Genomic DNA, 12,407 nt, shown 5'->3' with positions numbered 1-12,407 from the left:
GCCCCAAGACCCACCCTCGACACAAGGACACGCCCCTTCCCCAAGACCCGCCTTCCCCAGGGCTGGTCCCTGACTTGAGGACACGCCCATAACTGGGAACACGCCCCCACACGGACCCGCCCCTTTCCCTAGACTTGCCGCCCTAGAACACTAGCACCTGCTCCCAACAGCTCCGTCCTCGTCCCACCCTCCCAGACCAGCGGGGCTGGCTACCCACTGTGCCGGCCCCTACGCTTTAGGCTCAGCCCCTATTGGGATCCTTGAGACCTCTGCTGCTCACGGGTGAGGCCTGCTCACCTGTTGCCGGGCACCCATTTTCAACGATAGGTGGTCACGAGGAGTGCTCGGTGCTCAGGCAGTATGGGTTTATGCCCCACGGCTATCGTGCTCTGCGCACTGCAAGCCGCCCCGCGCTTCCTAGGATGTGAGTAGAGGCCCAGAAAACAGGTGCTGAGTAGCACAGGCACAGAGCAGCCCGCGCTCAGGACAGGAACAAGAGACCCCTGCCGGGTTTGGGGCCTGGAGCAAGCGAGGCTGCTGAGACACAGGTTTTGTTTTGTTTTGTTTTTTAAATTACTGAATCACACTTTTTAAAAGGTCTTGGTGTTGGTTGTGAATTGGGGAAAGGGTCTTAAATTCATATGTTCACAATTTACTGTTCTATTTTACAATAGTGCAAAAGCCAATTTAAGCAAAACTTTTTCAGTTCGGTACTGAATTAAATAAATTATATGGTGGCTCAGTGGTACAGCACCTGCCTAGCTCAAAGAAGGTTCTGGTCCCCTAAATTACAAACATACATATAGAATTTGTATTGGATAATGGTTCCCCATTGTGGACTGATGGGTCCCGAGGCTATTTTAAACGTGAGACTAATGAATGTCGTAATGCAATAAATGCGTTCTCAACTTATGGTATTTTCTACTTTTCACTTTGTGATAGGTTTATCATAATGTAACCCCTTCAAAAATCGAGAATATATACCAAGGAGAGCGGGGCAAATCATTTTGTGAGTAGGAGCCATGACATGGAAAAGCCAGGTGCCCCAGACACCCTATGAATCTACGAGCGTTAAAGGGCTAAAACAACCTATGTGCAGATAACTGAAGTCTGGGCTAGATGGTGAGGACTTGACCCAGAACCTAATCTGATTCTCTTCAACAGGAGAGGGGAGCTGGGTGTGGTACTTAGGTTCCAAACCCATGACAATAGGCCTGCTTAACATATCTAAGCGGACCAGGTTCTCCCAGCATCCCTCAGCCCCTACCTGTTACAAGGTCCTCCTGACTGGCATACCCTGCCCCCTCCCTAAACTTCGGGCAACTCCCTTCCCCTAGATGCCTTTCCCGAAATAGTCCAGCCATTTTGGTTACCCGGCTCTCTTTTGCGCTTTCTGGCTGTGGTACCTGGTTACCCCCTCTCTCCACTCTCCCCTCCCCTCCCATGGCTCAGGGTCATGTCCACTCAGGATTCTCCCAGATGTCTCTGCCTCTGGGTATGTCTCCGTTTTATCTAGAAGGAACTTTCTCTTCCACCATACCTGGGAACAGTCATGGCCTTTCCTTTTATTTTGTTCATTCATCTGGTGCAATACTGGGGAGTGGAATAAAGGAGTTCCCTACCCCAAGGAACTCTACTCTCTAAACAAAGCTGCTGGCCTGACGTTCCTAAGGTACGTAGGAATCATTCCTCTCCTCCACCATATTTAGGAGCAGCCATATCCTTTTTTTTTTTTTTTTTTCTCTCCATTCAGCACACACTTAGGGCACAGAGGCAAGCTGCCTTGTCTACAGTGAGGTCTGGGCCTGCCAAGGCTACCTAGTGAGACACAGTCTCAAAGAAAGGAAAGGGAGTCCTGAGCTCCAACACTAACATCCTTGGAATTCCTGTATTTCAGGGGGAGTGTCCATCAGTCACACTACTGTATAGTTCATGCACAACTAGGCAAACTAGGAGCCTCCTAAAAGACTTTATTGACAGGAGAAAAGTGTTTCAGTAAAGAGTTTGTATTGGAGACTGCTGAGTGTGGACCTTACTCTAGGCCTCCGAAGTAGCTACAACATTTATTGTGATCCCCGTCAATCCATGTCCTTCCGGGATCCATTTCAGCACAACTTCCACCAGGAGCCTTCCAAATGTAGATGTTCCCTTACCCAACTGCTGTGTCACTGGACCTCCAGTCAGGATGGGTCCTGGTTGCCATTTGCAACCCGCAGCTTTAACACTCATGATCGCAAATACTCACCCACCACTTCCCTTGCTCCCTCTGCTGGAACCTGGCTAGCCCTCTCATTTCCTCGTGATTCTATCTCTAACTCACCATCATTCTGAGAGTTCACTCTTGATGAGGTACTCTTACTGACTTCAGGTGAGAGGCTCCCTCTGATCCCCAGACATTTGTGCTTCGGTATCCATGGTTCCTAAGAGGCAGTACTGTTATGCCCAGGTCTTGGGGACCCCCAAAAGACCACCACGGAGACTGAATCCCGCATGTAAAACCAAAGAGCCTTTATTTCAAGCTCCAGAGCTTTGGTCCCTCTGGTGAGAGGAGAGCCCTGAGCTCAGGTGGGGCAGAGTTTTTATCATAGCAGAAGTTGGGGTGAGGGGATTTCCAGGGTCCAGGACCCTGATTGGCTGACAATTGTCCAGTGGTATCTGTAAAACAAAAATAGGTATGTGCTAGACTCAAGGACACCTATCTAATGGTTGGAATGTTTGGGATGTCAGGTACTTCCTCACCCCTGGGTGGTATCAGCTTGAGGCTTTTCCTGGATCTGGGTGTTGTCTGCCAGTAAGCCTGTCACAGCAGCTGTGTCTAGGCCCATAAGCCTGTCATGGCTGCTGTGTGGTCAGGCTACTTTGGGGCCCCTTCACAGTACCACCACAGGACCACAGGAAAAGCACTTGTCAGGAGTGAGGAAAGTATGGTCTTTATTGTTTTCCACATAGAAAAAGAATAATCAGAGCAGCAGAGGCAAGGTGGGGCAAGTTTAAGACTCCATGGCTGTTATTTAATAGTCAACTTGGCTAGATCTGGAGTCAACTAAAAGGCAAACTGCTAGGCACATCTACAAGGGATTTTCTTGATCAGATGTGAAGTGGAAAAACTCAACCTAAATGTGACATATTCTCGTGGCAGCACAGATAAAAGGACACAGAAGGAATCTTTGCCAGCTTGCCTTCACTCTTGCTGGAAGTTCATTTATCTGCCACTGCTGCATTACATCGCTGTTGCATTAGAACCCAGACTACCAATGCAGACTGATGACCAGCAGCTCTCCAGGATTCTTCCAGGCCTTCAGCATCAAATTGGGACTGCTGAGACATCCAGCTTTTTGTACTGAGCAATTACTGGATTCTTTGCCTCTCCAGTGTGAGACAGCTACTGTGGGGCTATCCAGATTATATTATGTAAAACCATCAAAATACACACATATACACATCTCGGGGGAGGGTAATCTCACTATGTAGCCCTGCCTGGCCTAGAACTTCCTATACAGAACTGCCTTTGCCTGCCAAGTACTGGGATTAAAGGCATGTGCACTACCACACCTCCATACCACTCTTTTTTAAAGATTTGTGTAGCATGAATCTTCAAAGTTCTTATTAATAAAATCAAACCTGAAGCCAGTTATTGGGGTGAATGCTGGAAGATCAGAGATGCAGAACAAGCCACAGCTACCTCACCTTGCCAATTCCTCAGCTGAACTGTGCTGGTAGAAGCCTAAAAGTTTAACCAGCCAAAAGCTTCTAGTTCCTGGTCTTCATGCCTATATACCTTTCTGCTATCTGCCATCACTCCCTGGTATTAAAGGCTCACTTCTTGGGATTAAAGGCGTGTGAAACCATGCCTGGCTGTTTCTAGTGTGGCCTTGAACTCAGAGATCCAGAGGGATCTCTGCCTCTGGAATGCTAGGATTAAAGGCATGTACTACCACTGCCTATCCTCTGTTTAATGTTGTGGCTGTTCTGTCTTTGACCCCAGATAAGTTTATTGGGGTGCACGATATTTTGGGGAACACAATACCACCACAAATTTGTTTTTGTTTTTTTGAGACAGGGCTTCTCTGTCTTGCCTCTCCGGGAACTATCTGGAGACCAGGATAGCCTTGAACTCAGAGATCTTGCTTGCCTCTGCCTCCCAAGTGCTGAGATTAAAGGCATGCTCTACCACCACCTGTTTTAAAAGATTTAAACTGCTTGTATGCACATGTTTCTGTGTGTGGGTATATGCACATGTGAGGTGCTCCTGAAGGCCAGCTGTTGGGTCCCTGGAACTGGAATTATAGACCATTGTGGGCTGCCATGTAGGTGCTGGAAAACAAACCCAGGACCTCTGAAAAAACAATAAGTATTCTGAACCACTGAGTTATCTCTCTACCACCACTGCCCCCCCCCTTTTTTTTTTTTTTGCTTTTTTCAAGACAGTGTTTCTCTGTGAAACAGTCCTGGCTATCCTGGAACTCACTCTGTAGACCAGACTAGCCTCAAACTCAGAGAGATCCGCCTGCCTCTGCCTCTCAAGTGCCGGGCTGAAAAGCAAGCACCACCCAGCACCACTCACCACTTTTATGTGGGTGCCCACAGAGGTCAAAAGAGGGTGTCCAATTCCTGGAGATAGTTATGAACCTCCTAACATAGACACTAGGAACCAAATTTGGGTCCTTCTAAGAGCAGCAAGCTCTCTGAACCACTGAGCTATCTTTCTAGATCATTTGTGCTTTCTGAGTCAGGTCTTGCTCTGTAGCCTAGGCTGGCCTAAAATCAATATCCTTCTGTCTCAGCCTCCCCAGAAGAAAAAGAAAAGATGTGGACTATTGTACGCTAGAGAGATGGCTCAGTGATTAAGAGCACTGGCTGTTATTCCAGATGACCTGGGATTATATGCTTGTACTTCTTCCTTCTGGGAATTAAATCCAGGATTTCATGTTTACTAAACTAAGTTACCACTCAATCTACATCCCCAGCCCTGAGGTTGTTTATTAGGAAACAAACTGGAAGAGAAATTAGTACTCATAAGTGAGACATTGCCAAAGCAGAATTCTAAAATGTAGTACTGGGCTGGGAAGATGGCTTACTTGGTAAGTGCTTGCTGAACATGCAGAAAAACCTAACTGTATCACCAGCATTCATGTCAAAAACAAAACAAACAACAACAACAAACAAAACAGGTGTGAGGGATGAAGAGATGGCTCACTGGCTTCTCTTCTAGAGTCTGAGTCCCAGCGCCCACATGGCTATTCACAGGCTTCTCTAATTCTAGTTCCTGTACTAGGAGATCCAATGCTCTCTTCTGGCCTCCAAGGGTGCCGGATATTCATGAGCACAGATGTGGTGCCCAGACATACCATGTGGACACAATGCCCATGGAGGGAGAGGGAGAGAGAGAGAGAAATCAGGTGTGGTAAATGTGCCCATAATGCCAGCTTTAGGAAGGCAGAGGAAGGACGACTCTAAGATTCTCTGGCCAGCCAATCTAAACAAATTTGTGAATTCTGGTTTTAGTGAAAGATGCTGTTTCAAGTGGCAGGTGGAGGGAGCTGGAGAGATGGTTCAGCCTTTTGTGCTTGCAGAGGACCTGGGTGTGATTCCCCGTGCCAACATGGTTGATCACAATGTCATAACTCCATCCAGTTCCAGGGGATCCAACGCCCTCTTCCAATTTCTGAAAGCACCAGGCACACATGTGGCACACAGACTTACATGCAAGCAAAATACTCATACACATTAAATTAAAAAGAACTTTTTTTAAAGGTGGAGAGCTTTTGAAGGAGACCCTTGACATCAACCTCTGGTCTCCACATGCATGTGCATGAACGGGTAACATACATCACCCACATATAAATATAGCACCAGTTTTGAAAGCAGCAGCAGCAGCAGGAGGAGGAGGATGATGATGAAGAACAGTGAGAAACTGCTACCTGGGACTGGTGACAGAAGGACATGGAGGAGCCAAGTCACTTTCCTCACAACAGCCAGGGAAGCGAGAAAGGGATCCTTAAAAAATACCTCTCCCTGGCGTGGTGGCGCACGCCTTTAATCCCAGCACTCGGGAGGCAGAGCCAGGTGGATTTCTGTGAGGTTGAGGCCAGCCTGATCTACAGCTCGAGATCCAGGACAGGCACCCAAACTACACAGAGAAACCCTGTCTCAAAAAACCAAAAACAAAAAAAAAACAAAACAAAAAAACAAAACAAAACAAAAAAAACCTCTCAAGGCTGCAGTGGGGGCACACACCTTTAATCCCAGCACTCAGGAGGCAGGTGGATCTCTGAGTTCAAGGCCAGCATGATCTACAAAGTGAGTTCTAAGACAGCCAGAGGTCCACAGTAAGCCTTGTATCGAAATCCCACAGTGCCCCCCCACAACAAAGATACATCCCTAACAACATACTTTCTACAACCAGGCCCTACCTCCAATCACCTCTTAAAATTGCCACCAAATTGTGAATCCATCAATTGTTTAATTCATTGATGAAGTCAAGATTAAATCACCTGTCAACTTTTTTTTCTTTTCTTTTTTTGGTTTTTCGAGACAGGGTTTCTCTGCGTAGCTTTGCGCCTTTCCTGGAGCTAACTTGGTAGCCCAGGCTGGCCTCGAACTCACAGAGATCCGCCTGCCTCTGCCTCCCGAGTGCTGGGATTAAAGGCGTGCGCCACCACCGCCCGGCAACACCTGTCTATTCTATTCCCCAGCAGAGGACTAAGTCTTTTACACATGAGTCTTTTAGGGGTATTAGCAGTAATAGGACATAAGAGACATAGATCCATGCTGTCATCATAACAACCTGAGAAGTTTTGGTTGTTTAGAGATCCTTTTTTCCTCTTTATTATTTAATTGTGCACGAAAGTACAAGCTCAAGTGTATGTGGGTCCTATACACATAGAATGCAAGTGCCCACAGTGTGAGTGTAGCACATGAGTCCAACTGCCCACAGTGTGAGTGTAGCACATGCGTACAAGTGCCCACAGAGCTCAAAAGTGTTAGATTCCCCTAGAGCTGGTGTAGCACAAATTTCTAAAGGTCCTTTAATAAAAAACTCGGAGCCAGATATTGGGGTAAATGCTGAAAGATCAGAGACAAAGGAACAAGCCCCCCCACCCCACAGGGTTTTTCTGTGTAACAGTCCTGGCTGTCCTGGAACTCACTTTGTAGGCCAGGTTGGCCTCTGTCTCCCAAGTGCTGGGATCAAAGGCGTGTGCCACCACCTCCCGGCACAAGACACCTCTTATCACCTCTAGGATTCCTCAGCCTGAAAAGCCTCAGCCGATAGGCCTCTAGCCGAATGAGCTTCCTCAGCCCAAAAAGCTTTAGTTCCTGTCTCCTCATGCCTTACATACCTTTCTCCACCCACCATATTACTTCCTTTTTAGTGCTGGGATTAAAGGCATATGACTTCCCCAGCAAAGACATGAGATCTCAAGTGCTGGGATTAAAAGTGTGTGATTCCCAAGTACTGGAATTAAAGGTATGTGCCACCACTGCCTGGCTGTTTCTCTCCTAGACTGAGTCAGTCTCATGTAGTCAGTCCAGGGTGGCTTTGAACTTAAAGAGATTCAGGTGGATCTCTGTCTCTGTGTGCTAGGATTAAAGGTGTGTGCCACCACTGCCTGGTCTCTAGATTCAATCTAGGACTTGTTCTGTTTCTGTTCTTGTTTCTCTTCTTTCTTCTTCTTCTTCTTCTTTTTTTTTTTTTTTTTTTTTTTTTTTTTTTTGTCTTGTTTTGTTTTTTGAGACAGGATTTCCCTATGTAATAGCCTTGGTTGTCCTGGAACTCACTTTGAAGACCAGACTGGCCTCAAACTCATAGACATCTGCCTGCCTCTGCCTCCCAAATGCTGGGATTACCATTGCCCAGCTAAGAAGATATTTTTTAACAGATTTAAGCACAGGGTTAATAAGAGGTATTTTTGGAAAAGCAAAACACACATTCAAGAGTGGATCAAGTGTGAATGTGGTCTTCTGGAGAGTTGGACTTACATCTCTATATTAACCATATATTTGATTTTGGTGGCCTCCAAAATTCTCTATCAAGGGGTTGAAGAATTTTTTTTAAAAAAAGATTTATTTATTACATATGCAGTGTTCTGTCTGCACGTATGCCTGCAGGCCAGAAGAGGGCACCAGATCTCATTATAGATAGTTGTGAGCCTCCATGTGGTTGCTGAGAATTGAATTCAGGACCTCTGGAAGAGCAGCCAGTGCTCTTAACCTCTGAGGCATCTCTCCAGCCATCATGAATTTTTTTTCGAAACAGGGTTTCTCTGTGTAGCTTTTGGAGCCTTTCCTGGATCTCACTTTGTAGACCAGGCTGGACTCGAACGCACAGAGATTCACCTGGCTCTGCCTCCCAAGTACTGGAATTAAAGGCGTGCACCACTGCTGGCACCATTATAAATTTACAAATTTTTTTTGTTTTTTTTGAGACAGGGTTTCTGTGTAACAACCTAGCTGTCCTGGAATTCATTCTGTAGATTAGGGTGGCCTCAAACTCACAAGCCACTGCCTGCCTCTGCCTCCCAAGTGCAGAGATTAAAGGCATGTGCCACCAGCACCTGGCCACATAAAATATTTTTAAATCTTTTTTTTTTAAAAATAAGTCAGTCTTTTTAATTTTGCTTCTCAATAACTGCTATTACTTTTTTTTTTTTATTTATTATGCATACAGTGTTCTGCCTGCATTCCTGCAGGCCAGAAGAGGGCACCAAATTTCATTACAGATGGTTATAAACTATTATGTGGTTGCTGAGAATTGAACTCAGGACCTCTGGAAGAACAGCCAGTGCTCTTAACCTCTGAGCCATCTCTCCAGCCCCAAATATTTTTAAATCTTACAAAAAAAATTTTTGAGACAATCTCTATGTTGTAGTTGGTGGGATTTTTTTCTTACTCCTTTACTCTTTGGGGGGGGGCCTTTATTCGGCCCCCAAATAAATACACAGAGGCTTGTTCTTACTTATGAATGCCCAGCCTTAGCTTGGCTTGTTTCTTGCCAGCTTTTCTTAACTTAAATTATCCCATCTACTTTTTGTCTCTGGGCTTTCCCCTTTATTCTATATACCTTTATTTCTTCCTCCATGGCTTGCTGTGCAGCTGGGTGGCTGGCCCCTGCAGTCCTCCTCCTCCCATTCCTAGATCCTTCCCAGATTTCTCCCCCTCTTTATTCTCTCTGCCTGCCAGGCCCGCCTATCCTTTCTCCTGCCTTGCTATTGTCCATTCAGCTCTTTATTAGACCAATCAGGTGTTTTACACAGGCACAGTAACAAAGCTTCACAGAGTTAAACAAATGCAACTTAAAAGAATGCAACACATCTTTGCATCATCAAACAAATGTTCCACAATGTAAACAAATGTAACACAATGTAAACAAATGTAACACATTTTTAACTAATACTCTACAATACTATGTAGCCCTGGCTGTTCGGGATTTCACTATATAGCAGGCTGCCCTTGAATTTACAGAGATGCCTCTGTCTCTCAAGTGCTGGGATTAAAGTCCAGCTACAAAAATAATTCAATTTTTTACATTTTTATTTACTTGTTTATCTATTTATTTATTGAGACATGACTTCTCTATGTAGCACTGGTTATCTTGGAACTCAATATGTAGATGTGGTTGGCTTTGAACTCATAGAGATCCACCTGCCTCTACCTAGATTAAAGGCATGTACCACCACACCTGGCTTATTTATTATTGGGAGAATATGTATGCCACAGTACACCTGTGGAAATAATGGACAACCTTCTGGAGTCTAGGAGTCAGTTCTTTCCTTTTACCATTTGAGTCTCAGGGATTGAACTCAAGTCATAAGGTTTGGCTGCAAGCAGCTTTATCCACCGAGCCTCTCCTCCGCTATCTTTCCACTTTTATGTAAGTTCAGGGATTTAACTCAGGTCACCAGGCTTGTATGGTAAGTGCCTTTATCTACTGAGCCATCTTGCCGGTCTCATTCCCAGTGGTGAACAGACATGACAGTTCTCCCACTGTGCAATATCTCTGGGCCGTCTTCTTCTTGCTAGCTATGACCCTAATTCCCTATTCCGTTGTTCAGCAAAATCTCAGAAGAGCTGTTTCTCATTGTCTCCAATTCTCTCTCCCTTTTTAAAAATTGTTTTTGAGACAGGGTTCCATTTAGCCCAGGCTGGCCTTAAATTTCCTATAAAGCTAAGAATGAACTCCTGATTCTCTGATCTTCACCTCCCAAATTCTGGGATTACAGGCTTGTTAACTTTCTTTTTCTTTAAAATGGTGTCTCATTGTATAGTTCAGATTAGCTTGGAACGTGCTATGGATCCTATGCTGACCTGGAATTTTACTACATAGTCTAGGATGGATTTGAACCTTTCCACTGCTACTTCAATCATGCTTGGGATTTCAGGCATGTGCCACAATGCCCAACCTTCTACTTTGTAACACACTGACACTTGTTCCTCAACCAAAACTATACATTTCAAGGCAGCCAGTGATGCCAGGATGCTAATCCATTGCTTCACTGCTCATTGTTACCTTACTGGGCCTACCATAAATGTCTGCCACTTTTCTGACTTCTAGGCCACCACCCTCTCTGGGTTTCCTTCCTAGCTGACATCTTAGTTCTCCTTGCTGAGCTGTGTTCTTTCCAGTGTTTTTCACCCTTGATATAAGCACATTCAAGGCTCAGCCTTTTCCTCTTTTCCGTCAGCATTTCTTCCAGAGTGACCTTACCGAGCTTTATGCCTCACTGTGGTTTGAATGTTTCTTGTCCTCCAAAACTCATGGTAAGAAGTTGGGTATGGGACTGGAGAGGTGGCTCAGGAGTCAAGAGCACTGCTGCTCTTGCAGAGGACCTGGGTTCAGTTCCCAGCAGCCACATGGCAGCTCCCAACCATCTGCAATTCCAGTTGCAGGGGATCCAACAGTCTTCTCAGGCCTCGTCGGGCACTGTACGCACATAGTATATATAAATACATGCAGACAGACATTCATGCACGTAAAATAATTTTAAAAAGAGACTGGGTGCCAGAAGCCAGAAAGTAAATATGCTTGCTGTCAAGCCTAATGACCGGAGTTCAGTCCCCAAAACCAACATGGTAGGTAGATAACCCACTTCTATAAGTTATCTTCTGATGGCCACATACTTGCACACGAATATAATAAAAAAAATTTTTCTAAAGAAGTTGAGTGTATTAGTACACACCTCAAACCTCCTAGCATGAGGCAAGAGGGCTATTTTGAGGTCAGCCTGGTGATTCTGCCTCAACAACAACAACAAAAATTTGAAACTGGTGAGATGGCTCAGTGGTTATAAGTGCTTCCTTGCCAAACTTGATGCTCTAAGAACCCTGAACTCACATTAAAGAACCAATGCCAAAAGTTGTCTTCTGACACATGCACTCATAAAATAAATAAATGTAAAATTTTAAAAATCATATTCAAACATAATCCCCAAAGCAACAGTACCCAAAGATGATGAGGTCATCAGAGTTTTTCTCTCATGGATGGGATTAGAGCTTTTGTTGGTTTTGTTTTTGAGAAATAATTTCTCTATGTAAGCCAGGCGGTGGTGGTGCACGCCTTTAATCCCAGCACTCGGCAGGCAGAGGCAGGCGGATCTCTGTGAGTTCGAGGCCAGCCTGGGCTACCAAGTGAGTTCCAGGAAAGGCGCAAAGCTACACAAGAGAAACCCTGTCTCGAAAAACCAAAATAAAATAAAATAAAATAATTTCTCTATGTAGCCTTGGCTGTCTGGGAACTCACTATGTAGACCAGGCTTGCCTCAAACTCACAGAGATCCACCACCAGACGCTATCTCCCCAGTGCTGTGATTAAAAGCATGTACCACCACGCTCAGCTTCCATCTGGTGCTTTCAATAATGAAGATTATTTCTAGGTTGGGTAGAAAGACTCACTGAAATGGATTTCAGGTGTTCGGGTCCTTTAATAATGCCAGCCACAGAGCTGGAGCGTTGGCTCAGTGGTTAAGAACATTTGCAGGGGGTCTGGATTTAGTTCCCAGCACCCACATAGAGGCTCACAATCATTAACTCTAGTTCCAGGGGATTGAACACCTGCTGGTCTCCACAGGCACTGCACACACATGGTACACATACATAAATGCAGGCAAAACACTCATACACATAATCTAAAAAAGAATAATGAGAGCCACTTGTAATAAGGGAACCTAGAATATGGTCGAGATCCAACAGCAACTTAAGATTAAAGGAAAATTATAATATTTACATTTATTATGTCCTCCCTAAAAGGGGAAGAGTGCCTGAGCTCAGTGGGTAGGATTTTTGAACTTAGATTAGTGAAGGCACTAAATAGGCTGTAAAGCCATAATTTAGGAGCTAATCTTTTTGTTAGCTACCTTGGGGCTGCCTCATACTCATTTACCAGCTTGAGGAAGGTACTCCCTAGGCATAGC

This window comes from Peromyscus leucopus, chromosome 4 (genome assembly GCF_004664715.2).
Source record: "Peromyscus leucopus breed LL Stock chromosome 4, UCI_PerLeu_2.1, whole genome shotgun sequence".
Classification (NCBI taxonomy): Eukaryota; Metazoa; Chordata; class Mammalia; order Rodentia; family Cricetidae; genus Peromyscus; species Peromyscus leucopus.
Note: the sequence above shows the minus strand (reverse complement) of the source record.